Source organism: Hordeum vulgare, chromosome 3H (genome assembly GCF_904849725.1).
Source record: "Hordeum vulgare subsp. vulgare chromosome 3H, MorexV3_pseudomolecules_assembly, whole genome shotgun sequence".
Lineage (NCBI taxonomy): Eukaryota > Viridiplantae > Streptophyta > Magnoliopsida > Poales > Poaceae > Hordeum > Hordeum vulgare.
The window spans coordinates 575,643,329-575,668,209 of record NC_058520.1 but is presented as its reverse complement, the minus strand read 5'-3'; the positions used below and the strand labels follow the sequence as shown (position 1 = coordinate 575,668,209).

At 42.6% G+C, this 24,881-nt stretch overlaps 1 long non-coding RNA gene and 1 pseudogene across 1 annotated transcript; one reads left to right on the top strand and one right to left on the bottom strand.

The window, feature by feature from the left end:
• Positions 1-2,040: 2,040 nt before the first annotated feature.
• Positions 2,041-24,513, top strand: LOC123445253. The gene is made up of 4 exons (XR_006631064.1): positions 2,041-2,601; positions 2,783-2,865; positions 5,285-5,371; positions 22,792-24,513. It is a non-coding gene; the product is annotated as an uncharacterized LOC123445253 (long non-coding RNA).
• The window catches only part of LOC123445252, a 46,229-nt pseudogene continuing 24,825 nt past the window's right edge, over positions 3,478-24,881 (bottom strand).

Here is a 24,881-nt window from a genome sequence, read left to right as displayed (position 1 = left end):
CTGCAGCAAAATCCCGCAGGAACAAAAAATGACCGGTTTGAAGAGTTCGTGATGCACTCTGTTCGGTTTTAAAGTTAAGGGACCAAAAGTGGCCAGATTGAAGAATTGAGAGACGAAAAATGACTTTTCTTTATATTATCATGCTATTTGCACGAAAGTTATCATGTATATATTTTTGAACAAACTTTTTCTTCATCGGATCAAAGCTACCAATGATGTTTTACACGTAAACTATACCATCACAAAGACCCTCATTCTACATGTTGTCAGTCCGATATAGGTAGACTAATGGAAATGAAAATTAGTCTAATGTGTCAATTACATCTGGAGTTGTCTTTGGCGGAACAGCGCAAGTTGCATTGCAGTCTCATGGGTTTAATCCGTTTGTTGGACGGAGCTAGAAATTTGACATGAATGTAAAAAATCACATGTATGACATACCATATTGTAGTTGATTTTCCTTTCAATATCCTACCAAACTGTAAAATAACGTAAGTTTTTAGTTTTAGATGAAAAAAGTAGCCCGAACAAATACCTTAACACCTTCGACTTTTTTTAATGGATGCGATAAAAAGCTTCTCTCGATATGAAAAAATACAGATTCCTCGTTCGCTTCTATGATGCCCTTTATCGAAAGAAAGTAGTTGACGAAAGCCCAATTACAACAAAAACATCTTCATGACCCGTTTGCGTACGACGTATGCACCGGTTGGCCGGCCGCATCTCTCCAGCTAGGTATGACGACGGAGAAGCTAGCTCTTGGATCGATTCCAGCTAGCTATGGCTACGGAAGAGCTAGCCAGCTAGCTCTCTCTTGGATCGATTCGAGTTAGGCATGGGGACGAGGAGCTAGCTAGATACTCCCTTCGTTCGGGAATAAATATACATCTAACTTTTGTTCTAAGTCAAAAAATTTAAAATTTTGACTGACTTTATAAGAAAAGGTAGCAACATTTATGGTACTAAATTAGTATTACTAGATTCGCTTTGAAATGTAATTCCATACTGTACCAATTTGATTTCATATATGCTATTACTTTTTTGTATAAAATGAGTCAAAATTTTAAAACTTTAACTTTCTACAAAATCTAGATGTACACTTATTCACCAACGGAGGGAATAGGTAACTAGGTAACTCAGCTACGGCGACGGACGGTTCGTGCGAACCGTTCAGGATGCCCACGTCTTCACATTTGGCAGTTTCGTACGCTGTTGGCCGTCTTTGTAGGACGGAGCTAACTGACCATCAACACAAAAAAGAAAAAAAAAATATATGTCAAAATATATATATATATATATATATATATATATATATATATATATATAATGAATATTTAATTTTACAGTTTAAGTTTGATGGATACGTTCGCTCAAATCCATCGTTTAAATGTGTTTTCCGAAAACTCTGTTTAACGGTCTGCCAACCCTGAAAACGATTCAGTCCAAAGTAGGGTTCAGTGGCCGGAAGCGTTTTCAGTTCAGCGATTTAATGGTCATGCTATTAACAAGGAGCAGTCCTGTTCATCCCTTTCTGAGGCTAGTTCCTCGCCCACCATGGCAGGGAGGCTCCTCGTCCCCTCGCACAGCCGAAAGGGCAAGGGGCCGCACGCTCTGCCCCACGCCGCGGCCACTCGATGGGAGGCTTCCCTTCCCATCGCGACGCCACCCGTCCCTGTTCCCATCCAACACGTCCGCGTCCGGCGGTGAAAAGACGGCACCGACCCGACAGCGAGGGGAGCGTACATTGGCACATGCCTGATCTGGCCAACGGGCAGCAGCACTAGCACTAGCACCAGCAGGCGCGACGCAGCGCTGACTCGCGACGTACGCCTGGGTTCGCGGGACGTTTCGACCCGGCAGGCCCGCCACGCGTGGTAGCTCTCCAGTCTCCACTAGAGTGGCAGCGCACGAGCCCCGGCCAACGGCGGGTCGACACGTCGCCGCCGCGCCGGGACCCATCCACGTGTAGGCGGCCCGTGCACCGGCTGGGCCTACTATAAACGGTGTGGGGGGAGGCGGGGTGGAGCTAGCGGCGTCCGGGTGCTGCCAACTTGGTCCTGTTCGTCTTCGTCCCACTGGCTCGAGGTTTTCTTGCCGTTTCCTCGCCAACAAATTCTGTCTGGTGCCTTTCTCTTTCCCCATTTCGGAAACTCTCTAGAATCCGTGCGCGTTCGTTCTTGCCAAAAAAAGTTCTTGGCCCGAGATCGGTGGGTGCGTGTGCCGGGGTTCCGCTCGACCTCTCCCCAGCAAATGAGATCTGTTCGAGGACAAAACTGAGCTGCTACTGCAATTTTGCCACCCCACGGTCGGTCGGTCGACGACGCAGCGGTGGTGTAGAGCTGGCGGGAGACCGGCGCGGCGAGCGTGTTTGGGCGAGAGCGACGGCGTGCACGCGTTGCACTCGGCTTGTGCGTGCGTCCGTCGGCGACCCGAGGCTGCTAGGATCGAGGGAAGGAGGACGGCACCCGCTCGGACGACGAGCCGTGATCCGGCCGGGGTCGCGCGCGTGCTGCCATTGCCGTGGTGGCCTCGCCGTTGACGGGAGCTCGCGTCGTGTGGGCTCGTCCGGCTCCTTCGTTCGTCTGGAGGCAGGTCGATCAGGTGCGCTGCGCCCGTCCTATTCTTCCCCTCCCAGGCCGATTGCCTCTACTGTTCCCGCGTATCCATTTTTTTTCTTGCGGGGGTATGAAATCTGGAGCGTTCATCGCTAGCGTTTACTTGGTTTGAAATCTGGAGCCAATCCAACCCGCATGCATCCATCTCTTGCCTTACTGTATTTCAGGGAGAACAGCTTCATGGAGCGCCTGCGGAGATGTGTTGTATGCGCGGCGCCAACGCGGCCAAGCTAGGTTCCTCGTGTCACAGGTCAGTGGCAAAATTTCCAGTCTGTAAACAAACAAACAAACAAACTGGCTAAGTAGGTACTCCCTCTGTAAAGAAATATAAGAGTGTTTATAGATAACTAGTTTAGTGATCTAAACGTTCTTAGATTTCTTTAGGCTTTACGGAGGGGGTACCTACTTAACTCATGCGTCCAGATTTCACTGTTTTATTCATGCTCTGTCTTAATCTACTTCAGTAATGTAGCGGTACTGATTAGCTTCTGTGACGCCCTGACCATACAGCGAGAAAAAACTTGTCACAAAAAGAAGGGGAGACAAGAAACCCGGGTTATCTACCTGACAAACTCACTTTCGCAACCTAGTGTAGTCGACTAAAATAAGCTGCGATAGACGAAACGAAATCTGCATCCACTTAGCCAGAAGATAAAGAGGCATACTCCAATTACCAGGCCTGTAATGTAATTTTGCACAGCTAAATCCAAAGAACTTGGTTAACCATGTCCATCAATATCAGGAACACACAATTATCGTGGGGTCACAAAATTCACAGCTGACACTTCCTCCGTGTCAGGCTCCCAAACTGCCCTAGAACTTTGAAAGGTAGTAGTAACATTCAGTTGCACAGAGACCTTCCTTACTGCGCCAAATTTTGCCATTCAGTTGCAGATCGCAGGAAACCATAGTTCTCCCAGGAACAGGCATACATAATAAGATCAAGCAACACACATAGTCGTAGGTAATACAGGGTCTCTTCATAGCACGGACCCGATGCATCAGTATTAACCCACACTTTCGTTAAATTTTGCCCCTCCTCCCTCACACCTTACAAGTAGCAGCCTTGACAAGTATTTCTTGGCCAATTACAGCCTAACAGGGCAACAGTGTGTGGGGGCAGCAAGATATAGTAAGTATCAAATACATACACAGCACAGGGGAACTTTGCTCTACTCAAGCCTTCCTCCCATTCTCATGCCCCCTAGGTCCGTTGGAGCTCTCTCGCTCGTGCTCCCGCCACTATTTTGTTTTGCCAACGTCTGCACTCCAGCAACAACAAAGCAAAGCTCAAATTAGGAAAACGTACTCTGGGAATTATGTTCATGGAATCAGAGTAGCAGCAAAAATCCTGTTGGCAGGCAATTAACTGACAGGCTCTATTATAATGAGTGGCACAACAGAAATTGACGGTTGGCAGATCGTCCCTATTGCGTTACTGCTATGAATAAGTGCACTTGCCAAACATACTGAACCACTTCTGAATAAGCTCTCCCCGCAAAATAATTCTGAATAAGCTTAATTCTGATATAGCCAGAAAATAAGCTAACATCTGTTATCTTGTCTCACAAGCCATTTGCTGGAAGGTCCACAATTTTCATAACCGAGGTTAGATTTATCAATGCATATGCACTTGTCTATTACTTGGATGATATCCACAAGTATACTTCTGCACATACAAGGCCGCATTGTCTATGCTGAATTTAGTAAATCTGCTAACAGTTAAGTACTCATGAGTTATCCTGAAACTACCAACCAACCACAGTTGGGCAATTGGATATATTTTTGTTGACCTATTATCTACCAATATATAGGAAACATTCAGGCTCATTATCTTAAGATGGGTATTTTATTGAGTGATTTTCCTCGGTCTGCTTAAGAACATATAATCAAATGAGAACCCTTACACCACATCACTGGATACTTGCAGTATCAGTTCAGGAGGAGAAAAACATATTTTTTGCTGAGGAACAGGGATTAATTACGTTTAGTTGACCACCCAGCTTGAGACTGCTGAAAGTAATATAATTCTAAGTGTGTGCTCCATTTTTAGAGTAATCTCGAGCTTAATCGGGTGAAATTTCGAGAGAAAGCACAGCAATATTTTTCAGGAACTTCAGTCAAACACGACCCAGAAACTGGAATCTCATCAATACAAAGCTTGACTACAAAAATAGAAATGAAAGTTAACCTTCTTAGATTCTGTAATTCTCAGAGCATCTTTTAGTAGTTTCTCCAGTTTCTCCAAACTACTGGCATCTGAGTTGTCAGCATTATTATCGAGAGACCTGCAGTTCAACAATAATCAGCTAAATGTCGAACACACTAAATGGCGAACTGGGAAACATTGTGAAAAGTCGCTACCAGGCAGCAATCTCGCTAAGCCTTGACTGCATATTTGAAGGATCTTCATCCTAGTGCAGAACAAAAGTATCTTATCAAAAGAAATATATGGGTATAGATGCTGTCATACAATTCGGCCATGTAGGATACGAAATAGGTACTTACCACTACTACCTAGTCTTAGTACATAGATACGTCGGTCGGATAAAAAAGTAGCTACATTTTCAGATTGTTACCCATATATCATCAAATGTGCTGCATTAGCTACACAATTCTTGATTACAAGCATTAACATCATGCATAGTGTGTTTCTAATGCAACTGCAGGATTATACAGTATAGACTGAGGAATGCAACCATAGTATCAAAACTTGGCAGCTACACTCCTACAGGTTCCATACACAAGGCTGCAAGGTATGCATTGATAAAGGTGATTTAAATTGTTTTACATTGCTGACAGTTGCATCTTCTTGATCCAGGGTCCTTCCAGGAACCGCAAATTGCTGATACCGGTCATATGTACCTTCAATGCTGAGAACAAAAGTTTGGCATTAGAGATTGTTGTAAATTAAAATTTGAAAAATCACTATACTTTCAATTTTAAGGATTTGCTAGCATTCTCTAAAAAAATCTAGAAAAGAGGAAAACCTGAAAAGTAGACCTCATGTATATATTTTTCTTATAATTCGGTTATTACCTCTATACTGGTTAAAAGTGTCACCTCTATCTGTCCAAAAAATATATACTCTATACCCTCATAAGTTAATGGAGATGTTGCTGGATCTGGTTGAGAATTTCAAGAAAATGAATCTTATACTAACAGAAAATTTTGAGAGCGTATTAAAAAAATCTTATCATGTAGCAATATTTTAGATGATGAAAGCACAAACCATGTGGTATGAAAACACTTTTCACATTGCTAATCTTTAGTCTACAATTTAGTGTTATTGGCCTTAAGTCACACAGCTCGGAAAAGATAGTGTTCCCATAAAAAACATTTGACTGGGTGTGATCCCATAATTCAGTAAAGTTCTTGTTTGCAGGCTAGCTAGCCCATAAGCCATTAACTTTGTGGCTTATATATGGGCAAAGTTGGTCAAGTGTATAATATAACAAGTTGACATTGATTTAAGCTTTACATGTCCCAAATACATAATGCTGTGGTGGTGATTTTCCCATACACATGTCTATTCTTCTTGTTCATTTTGTTTTGGGATATATAAAGGTAAAATGTCCATCATCACATATTGTCGGACCTAGATCCGACAGATCCCTCGGTAGGATATCCTAACTAGGCAACTTGGCACGATGATAACATAAGCAAAGACCTAGGTTTGGACTCTCACGGAGGAGATAATACCCTACTCATTCTTTCGTATATTGCGTTGGGGTGTTTATAGGGTACATGTGAATACAAAGGGACCGTATGTTGTCCTATCGACGAGCCTGGCCCCCAGCTTATATAGCATATCGGGGGTCCTACGGTTGTAGATCCTAGTTGGCTACGTCGGTGGAGGTAGAGTCCTCCATGGCTCCAGCATCTTCGGATTGTACTCTTAAGTCTTACAGAGTCTTCATAGAATTCACCATTGGTCGTCCAATGTGGCCAGGACGGAACGTACCTAGGGGTCCTCAGCCCGGCCCACCAGGGCGGGAACTAAAGTGGTGAGAGACCCTTGGGCCAGGCACCGTCACATATCACTACTTGGTATGAGAAATAGAAATTAATAAGATATAAAGTGATCCCGGCTATTTAACTTTAGGAGTTTATGAAAGTTTTAGGATGTTAAGTATGTCTAATTAGGTGTAGTAGTTGACTGAAAAGGACTTAAACCTCTTCAACCATTATATTTTCAACATTTTTTATGAAAATTATCTTATTAATGCTCTATTGCATGACTTAAGGTACATATATGGATCAAGAAATACTTGAAAATGGGCATCCCTTCTTTAGCTTGTCTCATTAGATGATGTAAAAATGATCCTGAGTTTGTTTTCTTGAGGCCGTATGAATTATCGTTCTTGGTTTATTTCATTTCTCTTGATATGGACCAAGAGGAAATGAAGTGGAAGAAAGAGGCATCTAATGTGGTTAGTGAGTCTTTTGTTTTAAGGAAACGTGGCAAGTAAATCTTAGTATCTAGTAATAAATAACTTTGATGATGGCAATATTTAACACTACAGGTTAACCATAGCACCTCAATTTTTTTATTAGATTCTTAGATTTTCATTTCAACTTTTGGTGGGTCAACTATTCACAAAGCAAAATCTAAAAGGTCGAGTGTGCCAACTAGACATGATGTCTGAATAGGCGACTGACAAATCAAAGCACCAAAGTGAAATTTGCGGAAGTGTAAGGCTCATTAATGTATATCTAGGTAGAATAAACTATATGATTAGAGGTAACCTGGAAAATCTACTACCAACACGCAAGCAAGCTATGCAAACACAACAAGCATGATGCTTGTGGAAGAAACTAGCTAAGAGTACATAGAGACGATGTTATACTTCTCGAAGTTTGAATCCAATGAAGGCATGCACGTGAAGTCCCTCGATCACAAAGGTCTAGCCTTCTTCTTCTTGAGCTTCGGCCACGAACTCCGAACCCTAACACTAAGGGTAGATCTTAGTCGATCTTCTGCCTTCACAACATCCAAAGCAATTCCACAAGGTTGGATGCTCTTGGATGACTCTTACCGTCTGGTAGTCCCCAAACCTAAGAGAAATGGATGCGATGAATGCTTGGTGGCAAACTTGATGCTCTGCTTGGTTAAGATCTCAAATAATCCCGCTCCCTTCCCAAAGCCACTCTCTTCAATTTAGGGTTAGCCTAAAAGGGGCTGGAAGAGGTGGGCGACAACTCAGTGAAGGCAACAAATCGATATGCCAAAGCGTTTCGTGTGCAAGGGGGCACATCATTGCCCATATATCTCAACTTCAAAACCAGTCAAGAATTTTCATACATTCTGATGCTCTCGGCATATGTTTCAAAATGTCCAAGGCACCCTGTTCCAATGATTAGTAAAATGGATATTACCATCGCCATTATGTGTTCCAGATACTTTGACATTCTGAATTTGAAACAGAGTCGCTCTTGACAAAGGTTTGTACTTTGCATCGGCTAACACACCCAGACATTCCAAACTAGCAACATTTTATACTCCAGATAAGCTCCATGCACTAGCCAACGCAACCAAATGTCCGAACTGATGAAAAGGGCTAGGCAATCCACATATACACTTCAACATCCCCTGTCACGTGTGATGCAGAAAGTAAACACATGGGTAGACTCAAAGGTATGACTCAAGAGGCCTAAAGTAAACACACGGGTAGGCTCAAAGGTATGACTCAAGAGGCCTATACGTGGACAAAGGGAGATAGACTCAAAGGTATGGCTCAAGAGGCGGATACGTGGACAAAAGGGGCAACATGAATTTTTGAATAAATTGCGAAAGCCAGGACTTCAACTCAAGACCTTTGACTCTAATACCATGTTAAGCTTCATGCACTAGCCAACGCAACCAAAAGTCTGAACTGATGGAAAAGGTTAGCCAATCCACATATACACTTCAACAACTTTGGCATGCCCTTGTCCATTTTTTCTCACCTTCTCTTGGATATGGGATGTGTTTGGCTTTAGTTTTTTGTGGCGACAATGTTTTAGTGAGCATTGAAAACCTCTTTCAAGTCTTTCACAAGGGAAAAGTTAGTTCAAGCCTAAAGATAGGTGGTGGGCCAAGGTACCATACTCAACCGTAATGGACTCTAGTTGCCACCATCACCTCGGTCTTTCTACCAAGTGGGTGCAAAGGCACCTTTGTAGGGACAAGATAATAAAATGCACCAACCTTGAGGGGGCATGACGGTGCATGATATCGAAGGTGGCCAGGTCGTGAGAAAGTCGGTAACTGGGTCGGCTTCAGGGCCCAACAAGCCGGAGTGTGTCCAGGGCCCCTCGGTCCACAGGAAGTCATCCTTTTGGAATGTTCTCTCCTTTGCATGCAAGTAAAGGAGTCCCTTACCTTGTCTGAACTCTAGGTTGGATAGCAAACCGTGTAACCCTAAGACTCGTCCCCCTTTATAAGGCGAGACCTCGGGGTAGTTCGAGGCATTCGACATCATTATCATAGTCTCAATAGTATCATATCTACATACATTGTGATCCCTTCGCGCCATATCTACATACATTGTAATCCCTTCATACGAGGCGTTTTTCCCATTAATCAAATCCAAAGAAAGAGTAGGGTATTACCTCCATGATGAAGGACCGAACTTGGGTAAATTCCTTGTGTGCGATCCCCTCTAGTACTTTTGGTCCCTCACCATCCTATCAGGACTAGACGGGTTTCGGTACCGTCATGACACAGTGAAAATGCATCTAGACCCTAATGTGTTTAGGTGTTCATGATTGTATAAACTGTGGGACTAATTTTGTTTATCAAGTTTATTTCAGGACATTGGTCCCTCAATGAATCATGATGGAGATGGTTGACCCCCCCCCCCCATTTCAAAAAGGAAAAGGCGCCGATTTTTTGGTTTTATTTGAGTCATAGGAAAACCACGCTATTAAAGGTGTTGAGGTGATTGTGTAAGTTTAGTAATCATGAACCTATCATATACACTTGTCACCTCCAATACCTAAACTTCATGGGTTAAATCCCATTCAATTTCCTGTTGTTGTTGTGATGATTACGTAAATTTAGGAATCATGCACATATCATATACACTTGTCACCTCCATACCTACACTTCATGTGTTAAAACCCATTTAATGTCTTGTTGTTGTTGTGACCCTCTGGTGCACGGGAAGGGAAAACTCTCTGGTTATCCCGGGTGCCCCAAGGTCTCCTTTCCCCTTGGCCCAAAGTCTCCTGATGGGTCGAGTCCCCGAAATGCATGTTTTTTCTCGGGTTACCCTGGGTGCCCAGGCTATGCTAGAAGGCACTAGAATTAGAGTGAGGGGCATCTATGCCTACCTTTCTTCCTCCTCTAGACCTAATCCTCCATTTGAGCTTATCCATTATTGTCAAACCCTAAAAGCTCAGTTACTCTTGGTTCCTCCACTCAACTCCACCAAACTTTAAGGGTTAAAAAAGAACCACCCGATCTAGACTTCCACCAAACCGAATTGTGATCCCCATACTTAATTTTCACCAAACTTATTACTCTTGGAGACTTAGGACTCCTAGGCGATACCTTTACTTTATAAGTAGTCACATCGATTCAAGTTTTACGGGATCCATCGTAACTAGTTATCTTTAATAAGTTCCATATGAAAAAACGGTGTGGTCAAATTTTTGGATAGTGGTATTAGCCTAATGTGTGAATGAGGTCAAGTGCTTGGATTTAGCCAAAGACCTAATGGCATGGTGGCGATTTTCCCATGCGCTGTCTATTATTCTTGTTCATATTATTTTGGAAATATTAAGGTAAAATGTACAACATCACATACCACCATTTCGTATGGGAAAAAGATATGAATAAGATATAAAGTGATCCTAGCTATTTGACTTTGGGAGTCTAAGAAAGTTTTAGGACATTGGGTATCTCTATTTACTTCAAGGGGTTGATTGAAACGGATTCAAACATCTTCACCTAGTTATGTTTTCAACATTTTTTATGAAAAATTGTTATTAATGAATTGTTTTGGCATGACTCAAGGTACACATATGGATCGAGAAATACTTGAAAATGGCCATCCATTCTTTAGCTTATCTCATAGGATGATGTAAAAACCACCTTAATTTTGTTTTCTTGAGACCATATGAAAAATAATTCTTAGTTTATTTCATTTCTCTTCATGCGGACTACTGGGAAATGAAGTGGAAGAAGAAAACATCCAATGTGGTTAGTAAATCATAGTATCTAATAAATAACTTCAGTTGATGGGTTACTCATAACATCTTAACAATGTTTATTAGATTCTTCGGTTTTCATTCAACTTTTGGTGGGTTCAACAAGTTCACAAAGTAACATGACATGTTTGTGTAGGAGTAATATTTAACTATAAAAGATTGAGTGTGTCGACTAGAGAGGATGCGTGAATAGGTGACTAACAAGTTCAATCACTGAAGTTAAATTTGTGGAATTGTAAGGTTCACTAATGCATATCTAGGTTGACGAAACTATGTGATGAGAGGAAACCTAGAAAATCTTCTAGCAACACACAAGCAAGTTGTGCAAATACAATAAACAAGCATAAAGATAGTGAGAGAAACTACCTAAGGATACATGGAGATATATGATAGTTTGAGTAGGAATTCATTGGAGAGGTGTGGACACAAGTCCCTCAACCACAAAGGTCTAGCCCTCATCTTCTTGACCTTCGGCCACAAACTGTGAGTCGTAACACTAAGGGCTGATCATAGCCTATCTACGGCCTTCACAACATCTAGGGAAAATCCAGAAGGTTGGATGCTCTCGGGTGACTCCTACCTCCTAGAGTCCCCAAACGTAAGAGAAATGGGTGCATCAAATGCTTGGAGGTAACATTGATGTTCTGCGTGGTGAAGTTCTCAAATAATCTCACTCCCCTCCCATAGACACTCTCTTTGACTTAGAGTTAGCTTAAAGGGGGCTTGGAAGCGATGTGGAGAATCGCAAGGAACACAACAAATCGATTTAGAGTTAGCTTAAAGGGGGCTTGGAAGCGATGTGGAGAATCGCAAGGAACACAACAAATCGATTTAGAGTTAGCTTAAAGGGGGCTTGGAAGGGATGGGGAGAATCGCAAGGAAATCAACAAATCGATTTGCCAATCTTTCCTGTAGCAAGGGGTGGAAAGGGGTGTATATATTTCAATTCCAAAACTAGTCATTATGGGATTTTGAAACAGTCGGACATTCTTAGCATTTGCCCAGAATGTCCAGGATACCTTGTTCCAATGGTCAGTAAAAATAGATAATACAACTAATCTAGCTACCCCGACCTAACACTGGACGTTTCAAATTCAAAACAGAATCTCTCATGATAAAGGTTTGTACTTTGCCTCCATTAACACATCTAGGAACTCCAAACTAGCAACACTCGATACTTCGGGGTGCCTTGGTCCATTTTTTCTTTCCTCTCAGATAATGCATGTGCTTGGGTTTAGCTTTTTGTGGCGACTATGTTTTATCTAAGTATTGAACACTTATCTTTTGCCTTCAATGTCCCCTCTTAATAGCGGGACTTCCCTATGGCTCAACGTGATATACAGTATCACCAAAAACATAGAGAAATAAACTTCTAGATTTCGAAACGACCCCGTTTAGGGGGGGTTGACTTTACCCAACAACAATCACTTGTGGGAATAAACCCGCTCATACAATTATTGAACACCAAAATCCACTTAGGGACCTATATCTCCTTTCAATCTCAGAAAGGCATGAGCAAAGTATCGACTTGTCTAGTAAATGAAGCCCCCTCCCAAGGACCTCAAGGACATTAGCCCTCTTTAAAGCAAAACGGGTCTGATGACCATTGGTTTCTTAAGCGTTACCCTAGGTCATCAAGCGTCCTTTTTTGAAAGAAGCATGTCTCGGTATTTGAAATCCTTTTTCAAGTCCCAAGGGAAAATTTAGTTCGAGCCTAAAGATATGTGGTGGTCCAAGGTACCATATGCAAGCACAATGAACTCTACTTGCCACCGTCACCCCAATGATCCTATCAAGTAGCTTAAAGGGACCTTTGTAGGGACAAGAAAATAAAAGGGTCTAACTTTGAGTTGACATGTGTTAGGAAATATGCGACTTATATTTCCAGGAGGTCAAAGGCCAGTATATATATACATGTACATGTGTAGAATATGCAGGAAACTCCTTATACAATGGGGTAAATACGAAAGGTTACATGGCTATATATAACTCTAACACCCCCCCTCAAACTCATGGTGGATTAACAACACTGAGTTTGGAGAGACAAAAGCCATGTTGTGCGCTAGTGTGGGCCTTCATCAGAAAATCCGCCAACTCTAACTCGAAAGGCACATACTGAAGAGCAATAACCTGATCATGCACACCAGCGCACACATAGAAATCATCAACATCAATATGTTTGATGAGCTCATGCTTCACAGGATCGCGCGCAATGCTAGTAGCACATGTACTGTCAGATAATAGCAGAATAGGTGCAATGGAAGAAACACCAAAATCCTGAAGTAACCACCGTAACCAAGTAACCTCGACCGTCAAAAGAGTCATAGCTCGCAACTCAGCCTTTGCACTCGAACAGGAAACCACAGTCTGTTTCTTCGTCTTCCAGGCAATGAGAGAACCACCAAGAAAAACACACTAAGCAGAAAGTGAACGGTAATCTGAGGGATCACTAGCCCACATAGCATCCAAATTGGCCTGAAGTTGTAAAGAACTGGAGTGGGGAAAGAATAGACGGTGAGAGATCGTGCCTCGAAGATGTCGAAGATATCGAAGAACGCGAAGGAGTTGACTATAGTGAACTGAAGTGGGAGCAGAGACAAACTGACTCAGAATATGAACCGGATAAGAGATATCCGGACGAGTGACAACTAGATAGACAAGACTCCCAACAAGATGACGATAACACGTCAGATCAAGCAAGGGATCACCATCAGTATCACGGAGGTGAACATTGAGCTCCATGGCAGTCTCAATAATGCGCTCATCGGTAAGAGCAACACGAGCAAGAAGATCTTGCATATACTTATCCTGAGATATAAAAAAGCCATCAGAGGTAGAAGAGACTTCAATCCCAAGAAAGTAGCGAAGAGGTCCAAGATCGGATATAAGAAACTGCTCACTAAGATGGACCTTTACAAAGGCAATATACTCGGGATCGTCGCCAGTGATGATCATGTCATCGACATAGAGAAGAAGAAGAGTGACCATGAGATGAAAGGTGGACAAACAATGTTGGATCATGAGCACTCGCTGAAAAACCAACGACAGTTTCCACACCGCCTTCCACGCTGGATTCCGCCGCTGTCTCGCCAGATTCCGTCGTTTTCTCACTGGATTCCACCGCCGTCTCGCTGGATTCCGCTGCTGGTGGCTCTGCTGTCGCCGGATCTCGTTGCCAACTGCCGCACACGTGTGCTTCTGTTTGCTGCTGCTGGTTGTTGACTAAAAACATGTCTTCGTTGTCAGGCTATGTTGTTGTTCCTCACTGTCCAATGATCTTTGATGGCACCAACTACATTGAGTTTGTTGGCTTCATGCACATTCATATGCGTGGTCTTCGTCTTTGGGGCATTCTTTCTGGCGAGGTCCCCAGTCCGTCGTGTCCGTCTCCTCCTGCGGCTCCTACTCCGCCGACGCCATCGGTTCTTGGTGCAGATGCTACTCAGGGTGTGAAGGATGCAGCTAAGCTTGCTGACGAGGCTGTTGTTAATGCTTATGATGAGCAAGTTTTGACTTATGAGGAGGCTCTTTCTACTTATCACGAGGCTCTGTCTGCTTACACCCAGTGGCTTGATGATGATGCTTGCGCTGCAGCCGTTCTCACTGCTAGTGTTCTGCCTCAGTTTGCCTATGAGTTCTGGGCCTTCCTACAGTATTCGAGATGTGGACCCGTCTCCGTCAGCATTATCAACCCTCTTGTGATGCCTTATACTTGTCAGTGGTCCGTCAGGAGCATGCTCTTCAGCAGGGTGACTCTAGTGTTGATGATTTCTATGCACAAAGTTCTGCTATCTGGCGTCAGCTTGATTCGCTCCGCACTGCTGGTTGTCGTACTTGTCAGTGTTGCCAGGCTGTGCGGGCTGATTTGGAGTTTCATCGTGTCTACGAGTTCTTGTCTCGGCTCCATAAGGAGTTTGAGCCCCAGCGTGCTGAGTTGTTTGCTCGTGGTTGTATCTCCCTCATGGAGGCGCTTTCTGAGATTCGTGCTGAGGAGACTCGCCTACGTGATGCTGGTTTACTTGAGGTTCCCTCTATGCTCGCTCCTCGAGTTCCTGTTATTTCGTGTGCTGCACCGACTTCGGGTAAAAGAGACACCGCCGGCAACAGTTGTGCAAGAGATTGGATCGGGAGGAGCACGAGTTCCGTGCGAAAAAAAGAACTTAGGCTCTGATAACATGTTAGGAAATATGCAACTTGTATTTCCAGGAGGCCAAAGGCCAGTATATATATACATGTACAGGTGTAGAATATGCAAGAAACCCCTTATACAATGGGGTAAACATGAAAGGTTACATGGCTATATATATATAACTCTAACAACATGATCTGGGGAGTTATGGGTGGATGACGTGCGTAAAGTGAATGACAACTAGTCGAGCCCGAGATCGTGGGGGGGGGGGGGGAGGATTCAGTGATTCCACATAAGCCATAATGTGGAAAAGGTAACTCTAAAAGAGAAACAAGTGCCATCAATGGTACAATCCTTTTGTAACATCAACATGATTGTCATATGTACCAAGGTCATGTGGTGAGAGATAGAGGATCTCCCCAAACAACTATGATTTATCCCTATGACCTCTAGAGCCGTCATGGGTAAAAATGCACCTCTAGAGCCATGAGCTACCTAGAGCATTATGGTAAGCATATGACGCTTGTGGGAAAAGTTACAGAAAAAAGGCTCCCTCCTATTCTCGGTAGGGAGTGGCCTCTTTATGGGAGGCAACTTGCAGGCTATATGATCCTAGCTCTTTCCAAAGAAAATATTAAACCAAATGTAAAAGGAGTTATCAAGTCCAAGATCTCAACGAGCTAATTATCATGAGGTGTACAACTCTTGAAGGCATTTCCTAGGGTGCATAATAAAGCATATCCCATGAGTGGCAATCAAAATAATTTCCTTTCCAAAGTAATAAGAAACAATGCTAGAAGGATCTTTGTATGAGGTGATCTGTTGACCAGTCCCGTAGGGGATCCATCTCAACTCTTATCTTTAGATAGATTGAGAACTAGGGAGGAACCCTTGTCACGTATCTCATTAGAATGAAGAGGCCGGAGGAAGCAAAGGGCAAATAAAGGATATGCACATTGACCATGGGCACCATCATCATCAAAGGGCTACTATGCAAGATAGATGTGTCTCCCTTTGATGAAATATACACAAGCATGATGGTTCCATTTTCTTTGGTAAATGCTTTCTTCAAGGGCCCTTGTCACGTATCTCATTAGAATGAATAGGTCGGAGGAAGCAAAGGGCAAATAAAGGATACACACATTGATCATGGGCACCATCATCATCAAAGGGCTACTATGCAAGATAGATGTGCCTCCCTTTGATGAACCATACACAAGCATGATGGTTCCATTTTCTTTGGTAAAGGCTTTCTTCAAGGGGTTGTCTTTGAGGGCAATGACTAAGGACACATAAGCATAAGTAGTGGATGATTTCAAGGTTTGTCTTCCAAAAGCTTTCTTCAAGGAGTCATCTTTGAGGGGTGTTGGTAGATAGGTTGCTTTGCACACACTTCTCTTCATGAAATTATGGGCCATCTTAGGATAGAGATAAACCATGTAGAACCGCTTCCAAGGGCAAAATGGGCTTTTTGATTTGTAGGTGCGACTAACAATTATTGCAACTAGGTAAAACTGGAGTTGCTAGACAAATGTCTTTCATCCAACAAGAAACCATATTTTAGGGTCACCGTGGACAATGCCATGATGTCTAACTACATCACATCAGAGATTAATGCCAAGGCCTTAGGTTCAAGGTATGCTTTGGTTCCTTCGCGTGGACTGATTTATCAAGGTCCTCGAGGGAAGCAACAATATCTTTCTATGTGGATTGAAGAATACATTGATTCACCGACATATAGAAGAGACACAAGTTGTTGCATGCCAACATTAACAAAGCCATCGCCATAGTTGTGTTGTCAAATATTCACACCTTTTCTTCTGCCAAAAAATGGAGGACCTAGTTATTGACCCTCGATGTAAGAGTTGAGCTGATTCCACATAATACTGAATGCTAGAATTCTAGAAGGTACCGCCATGATACTAAAGTGGAATCTCACTTCTCCTAATTTACCTCCTATTTGACATCATATCCCCAAAAATATTCCTCTATTTTAGTTCACGACACTAAATAAGGGACTAAGTGTGAATACAATTTCAACAAGTACATTCACTACATCTATTTCGAGTACACTTTGGGGATGGCTTACTCACCTACGCTAGCACATGATGTCAATATTGTGGAAGCGTATATGTGTTGCCTAGTCCTTTCAATCAGTTTGGATTTTTGGTTGCGTTGCCTAGTGCATGAAGCTTAACATGCTATTAGAGTCTAAGGTCTTGAGTTCAAGTCCTGAATTTCGCGATTTACTCAAAAATTGTTGTTGCCCACTTTTGGTTGAGTTCAATCCACGTATATGGCACTTGTGCCATACCTTTGAGTTTATTCACGTGATGGCTTCTCAGGTCACACATGAGGTGTTAAAATGTATATCTGGATTGCCTAGCCCTTTCCATCGGTTCAAACTTTTGGTTGAAAGTTCCACTACACTGGCTTTTAAGTTGAAGACCCTCCAACAAGAAACCACTTGAAAGATCATGCCAAATTGATCAATGTTTTCTCACGTCAGGGAGGACACTAAGAGAATTTGCTCTAACCTAGTTTTGTCTTAAAGCCCCTTTTGAATGAAGTCGCTCGAAGGGCCATGCTCCGACTAGTAGATGCTTGGAAGCATCGCTAAGTGACAAGGTCGCATCATCCGAAGGAGCACACCCTGTCCGAACAAACACTCTTGAAAGTTATAGGAGATAAATCCAAGCAATTGACATGGAAGGATCTTTTGTTATTATAAAAACCATAAAATTTCTTACAATCACCACAAATATGGTCCTCCTCAAGAAGGCAAAAATGAAGTATTGGTTTTGCGGCATAGTTAAAAGTTGTGGGAGATAAGACCAACCAATGGACATTGGAGAATCCAATATTATTATACAAAATGAGGAAACTTTAGTAGAATGACAATGAAGCTGGTTCGAGAGAAAACAAAAAATGTACACACCTCTACCAAAGAAGTCAAGAGTAAAGTATTGATTTCACCATACTAGGAATGGTAGTCCCTCCCCAAGTCTATCATGCAAGAGTTAATTGCCAATACTAATAGGTAATGAGCAACGCCATCATATCCAACCATCATGAACTTCCCCACCGATTGGGAGGTTGCGGGGATGCTCAATCAACCACAGTATTGCATCGGGACTATTATCTTTTGTAGGGTTAGGTAGGTTATACACCTATAAGACATACATCTTGAGGCCATATTACATTATCAACAAGAGTCGTAGGTGCAAACTAAATGTTGTTCTAGTTCGGAATGCAAAACAAACCAAGACGCAAGTCATTTTAGGCATATACCTCACTATAAACCACAATACCATCTATTGAACTATCCATTAAAATAGGGATGGAAGTAAATGTATAAATTATTCAACACATAACTCATAACATTGGTAAAATAAAAGCATAACATGCAAAACTTTGGACATTAAACAAGTAGATAACAAAGTTTGGCGCATAGTTATGAAACAAAGATCACAGATTGTTTTTTTCTACTTTGATTACCATAAACACATGGTTTGCTACTTTTATTCATCGTCGATATCCCTTCCCCCGAATGGGTACGGGTCTAATTTATCTGAAGACAACACTTTTTGTGCCAAGCTAGCTGAAGATGCACCACTGGTGGGGATGGCTTGTCTGACTCAGTGACACTGATCGTGGCCAACAAAGAAGGCTCTTCGGACATTTGGTTGTGTATGTGTTACCAGCTATATCGGCCATCAGAGACGGGCATTCATTGTTCTTTGTCTCAAGCGCCATGGAAACTTATCCTTTTAAAGTGCCCTTAGGCAAGCATTATTGGATTGCCTCCCTAGAGTTCCTTGAGATTGTGTCAGGCCATCTCGGCAAGGCATCAAAGCAATACAACAACATCATGCGTGTCGACGTTTTTTAGATGTTGGACACTCCCCTTCAATGTCACACTCGATTGTCCATTCATACCCTTGGCGGCTTGCAAGGACGACAGGTTGTCCACATAACCTCCATGGAGAGGCCTGTGTCCCTTAAGGCTTCCAAGAATCTAGGGGATGGTGCTTATAAACCCATCATTAGCTCCATATCTTCATTTAAAGTTCCCGCTTTTACCAAGACTATAGGTTTTGAAAGTGGCAGCAAACCGTTCACCACCCTCGACGACCTGCAAGGGCGCTAGGCTGTCTCCCATGAACTCCAACATGGAGAGGGACATGTTCCTCACGGATTCCAAGAACCTATGATGTATTGCTTCTTAACCTATCTCTAGATCCATGTCTTCATTTAAAGTTCTTGCTTTTACTAAGACTGTATACCTTCTCAAAGTGGTAGCGGACAACCATGTGATATTTAGGTAGGAGAGGGGTCCCCTATGCATCAGAGCAAGGTCCAAAATCATAGGTGAATGCTAAGAAACATGAACAGAAAAACTTGTTTATGGCTTCTAGGTCTAGATGCAAACCCGCGATAGGGGGATGTTGTGGTCGCGGTAAAGATGGTCGGTCGACCAGCTCCATGTCTTCATTTAAAGTTCCTGCATTTACCAAGACTATAGCTTTTGAAAGTGGCAGCAAACCCTTCACCACCCTTGGCGAACCGCAAGGGCGCTAGGCTATCTCGCACGAACTCCAACATGGAGAAGGCCATGTCCCTCACGGATCCAAGAACCTATGATGAAATTGCTTCTTAACCTATCTCTAGATCCATGTCTTCGTTTAAAGTTCTTATTTTTACTAAGACTATATACCTTCTGAAAGTGGTAGCGGACAACCATGTGATATTTAGGTGGGAGAAGGGTCCCCTATGGATCAGAGCGGGGTCCAAAATCATAGGTGGATGCTAAGAAACATGAACAAAAAAACTTGTTTATGGCTTCTAGGTCTAGATGCAAACCCACGACAGTGGGATGTTGTGGTCACGGGAAGGATGGTCAGACGACGTCAAGGGTGAGGACTCGATCCCCGGCTTGATAGAAAGTGATAGCTAGCAGAGTTCATTCATCATGAGAAGGTTGATTTTGTTGGGATGCGAGAGACCGTCACACAAACGTTTTTCAGTGTCGAGTTATGAGCTCGGGTGTGTGCCAACTTGGGTTCCAGCGATGGGTCACTCATGTGGTCTCCTTTTGCGAGCCAACAAGGACTCATTCAAAATTGGCACTTTTTCTCAGGATAGATTCTTTGTTAGCATGGAGCCAAGTCAGCGGCATAATCACTTCAACTAGGAACTGATCCTGGTTTATGGCTCGGCGGACCATTACGGTCGACAGAGTTCATGGTGAAAATCTATAGTAAAATTGAAGCCTCGCATGTCTCAATTGTTGTAAGGGAGATTTGAACATCGTCTAGTGAAGCAGTAACAAGAATAACCCATCAATCAGGGCTTGGCTGATTTGTTCGATACTTGGATAACATACTTGCAATCCTAGAAGTTTTAGCGTGGGCTGCGTGCTTCACCTTGAACAATGAATACGTTTGCCCGATGAGATGCATCATTCATCTAATTCTCCTCTCCAATGATTGGGACACTCGGTACCATTTGTGCTTACTTTTCTCCGCGTTGAGGTTAGATTCTAACTGTTGCCCCTTGTTATCGGACACGGGTGACCACCGCGTCCAACGTAGTGTTCAAACTTGTTGCTAAGGGCTTCACGTGCCGGCTCTCGTTGGTGGCCAATAGGATCATCCACCCCAACCAGTCGACCTTCACCCTGGGGCGGAACATCCTCGATTGGATTGTGGTTCTTGACAGTGTTACGTGAGGTGCATGCTTCCAAGGAGGAGGCTTCCTACGAACAGGTCAGCTGGTATTTTTTCAAGGACATGATGCATAAGAACTTTGACCTTCGGTAAGTTAGCTAGGTCATGCAATTCTTTAGAATGGCAAACGACCAAGGGTGCGTCAGGAGGGTCGCTACCCCCTTTTAACCTAGTTGTTGATGCCTTGGCTGCCATGCTTGAGGGAGCTAGGGCTGCAGGTTATATTCGGGGAGCGAAGGATGGACCCACGTACAATATGAGGACGATGCCCTCATCCTCATGAAGAATGACCGAGTTGACATCACCAATCTCAAGTTTCTTCTCATGTGCTTTGAGTCCATCTAGGACGGAAGACCAACTTCAATAAAAGTCAGACGGTCGTGATGAGGGCTACAACTTGCACATGATTTGATTTGCAAGCTCGGTTCACTTCCTTACATATCTTTGTGTTTCAGACATGGTCGTGGAGTGTCTAGAACCTTGGCAGGGCAAACACCTGTCCATCGATGGAAAGTGGATCAAGATCCATGCATGTCTCTCTAGCCTTTCCATGTACACCATGGCCTTACCTTCTTCAAGAAACCATCCATGGGAAATTTAATAAAAGTCCGGTCTAGATTCTTTTGGCAAAATAGTAGGGCAAGCATAATTACCACATGGTTTAATGGAACACATTGTGTTCCCCTAAGAAGGTGCTCGAACTTGGCATCATCAACACCAAACTCGTGAGAAATATGTTGAGATGAAGACATTATAACATTGGGGATGATCACGATTGCCTCATGTTTGGATAACCGACTAAAGAAACTATTGAACACATGATCTCCCGCTGTCAATTCAACGCTACTTGTTGGCCAAAGTTGGGAATTGGTTGGAACTCCCAAGATTCGATATTAACTCTAGTTGAGCGTGCTAAAACAAATTGGGGCACTCCTATAGTCATGGAGATATTCTTGCAAGCTTCCTGGAGTCTTTGAAAAGAACGAAATAACAAACACTTCAGAGGGATTCAACCAACTACTGACTTTGACCTTCTCAAATACAGGGTTAGCGAGGACAGAGGAACATTCATTTCTACATTCTTAGGCTCTCTCCCCTCTAACCAGTTCTTGATTGTCGTACTTTTTTTTGTCTCTTTTGCTTCTCAAACACAAGCCTTTTGTCTCCCCCAATCCCCAACCCACAAAGTGGTTTGGTTGTAAATTATGAATTGTACAGTGTAACTTACCCACCTTTAATATACCACAGTACAAGGCTCTCCTACCATTTCAAGTGTAAAACGCCAAACTCATGAGTTGGTGCCTTGCGAGGGAATCGTTTGTCATCGCCAAATATCAGAGGGGCTCGCAGTATGGAAGTATATATCAACGGTTCGACGCCTCCTCTGGGTGGGTGCTAAACACTCGATTGGAATTGGCCATGCCACTTGCTTCTGGCCATACACTGGGCGGGGACGGGTCCGCTTTGCGATTCCTTGCCCCGCCTCTTAGAGATTGTGGACGATCAATGTTTCATGGTTAAAGATGCCTGGGGCGTGGGCCAATGGTGGCCATGGTTCCGTATGACTTTTGGGCAGAAGACTTGGTGCTATGGATGGATATCAGCCACCTCCTTGCTAAACAGAATATCTCTGAGTCTGAGGACTCCTCTATTTTGACCTTGGAAAATATCATGTGAGTTAATCACAACTCCCTCTAGTGGGCACTCCTCCAAGGAGTCGATATCTTTGAGCTAAGAGTTCTTTTGAAAGCAAAATTTTCAATCAAAGTCAAGTTCTTCCTTTGGCAACTAGCTAGAGATCACTTGCCTAATGTGGATGAAGTCCATAAGTGCCATGGTGTCAAGGACAACCTATTCGGTTATGTGGTTTTCTCTAGGACAATAGTCTTGTTTTCTTCTCAATTTCCTTGCCCTCTCTCATGGGTTGTTTGGAAAGTCTCACCGCATATATTGGGTTTCCTTTGCCGCTCTTGCTTGGGAACTGTGGCATATAAGGAACGAATCTCTTATAAGAGGGATCTTTATTAAACACCTGGCTAACAAATTATACAAATCTCTTATAAGAGGGATCTTTATTAAACACCTGGCTAACAAATTATACAAAATTACTATCTTCTTGCAGCTTTGGAAATTAATGTGCGGGAACCATGACTCATCGACACTTGAGCAGCTCGTGCGAGGCCTGTGGACGCGTGGTGAAGCTCCAACAAACGTCAGTTGTTCCATGAAGCACCTAAGGGTGCCCTTTGCGGTCTTAGAATTTTTTTTGTTGTTGGCAACCCCCAAAGCTTGTATTCCCTCATTTTGTTGTTCTTTTGAGTAATTTGGCCCGTGTGTGGGTCTGGAAGAACTAGCTCTTGTAATACCTCCAAAAAGGGCTTTAGTTGTCTAAAGTCGGGCATACGCCTCCTCCAAAATAAATGTAATTATAATTTTAAAACATCTAGAACTAGTTCAGCCAAATGTGTGCATTCCTTTTCGAAAAAAGACCTAAGATAACATGTGCATGAAGTTGTGTTTTAGTCCATCCCTTCCTTTACCCAAGGTGTATATGTTTTCTAATAAAATTCCACAATTTAAAGTGCATTTTTTCTAATTTCTCGTAGTTCCTTTTTTAGCTCTCCACAAAAAGAAAAGTATGTCTCTTTTGATTGCTCCTATCTCGGCTTCTAGAAAAAAGGAAAGTATCTCTCTCTCGATTGCATGTATCTCTTCCTTTCCTGGCATAATTGATAATTGATTTACTTGACGCTAACCAACAAATTAGACAAGTGTAACCTTCTACGCCTTCCAAGTTAGGTGGACTCCTTCCAAGTTAGGTGGACTCCTTGATTCCCATAAGCCGTCACTCATAGTGCTCATGGCCGAGCCGGTATACCTAGTTCGGGTCTTCTTCGGGCCGAATCTTGCCCACATTGGGTGTTACCTAAGGCGGGCCTAATTTCTCTAGCCCTTCCCCTTCTCGGTTTCACCGTGAGTTGGCCCATTGGTTTCTTCTGTGAGTCGGCCTTTTGCCGGGTCTGGCCTTTGCTTCCAGTTGCTTTTGTCACGAGCCAGAAGTAATGTGACTCACTGAGCCTCAAAGCTCAGGGCCGGGTCACACTCATGGTGGGTCTCAACCGTAGCGAACATCCCCAACACAAGGTGTATTTACTTTCTAATAAAATTCCACAATTTAAGGTGCATTTTTCCTAATTTCTCGTAGTTCCTTTTTTAGATCTCCACAAAAAGAAAAGTATGTCTCTTCCGATTGCCTCTATCTCTACTTCTAGAAAAAAAGGAAAGTATCTCTATGTCTCTCAATTGCGTGTATCTCTTCCTTACCTCGCATAATTGATAATATATTTCATTGACGCTAACCAACAAATTAGTAATTATGTGTCTTGGCCATAGTGCCCAAACAAATAGACCTTACATAAAGAATTAGAAGGAGTACTTTCTAGAAAAAACAGTACTCAAATCAACACGCGGGGATGTACTTTATGATCAACAAGAGAGCTACGGAAGTTTTATGTCTCATTTAACTCTCGTGAGAGCAAGGAAATAAAATGAAACTAAAGAAAAACTAGATCATTACAAGATACATACTTAAACGCGCATGAAGTTTCACAATAAAGTGCTGATAATATTATGGATATTGTATACAAATTAAGAAACAAAACATATAATGATTCAAGTTTGAATACTTGTAAACCAAACAACCATATGAAAGAATAGTAAAGACAAGAATTACAATTGTTATATATCACTTTAAGCGCCATAACGACCAAATCACACAAATTTTTTTGTGAAATCTTCTACGTGCAGCAATTCCCACTTGAGAATAAATACGAAAGTTAGATTACCTATGCATATTTTGTTTCACCACGTTAGACCAACTATGCAAATGATATTGTACACAACAATGAAACTATACAAAATCACAAAAAACTACTGGAAGAACATTAAATGCGAACCCAAAATGCACCATGACAATAAATCAACATTACTTATCATAATGTCGATAACAGTTTTGAAATAGAAATACAATTTGAGAATACGACATTAAATTCAAAGGTGATATGGTACTTTGTATAAGAATGGCATCCAAGTTGCATACCACACATCAATAGTTACAACGACACAAAAGAAAGTTAAAAATATTTTAGATTAAAACCCCCCAAATAAGCGTATAAATATGTAGAACTTGGGGGGCTTCTGCCTCATGTCATT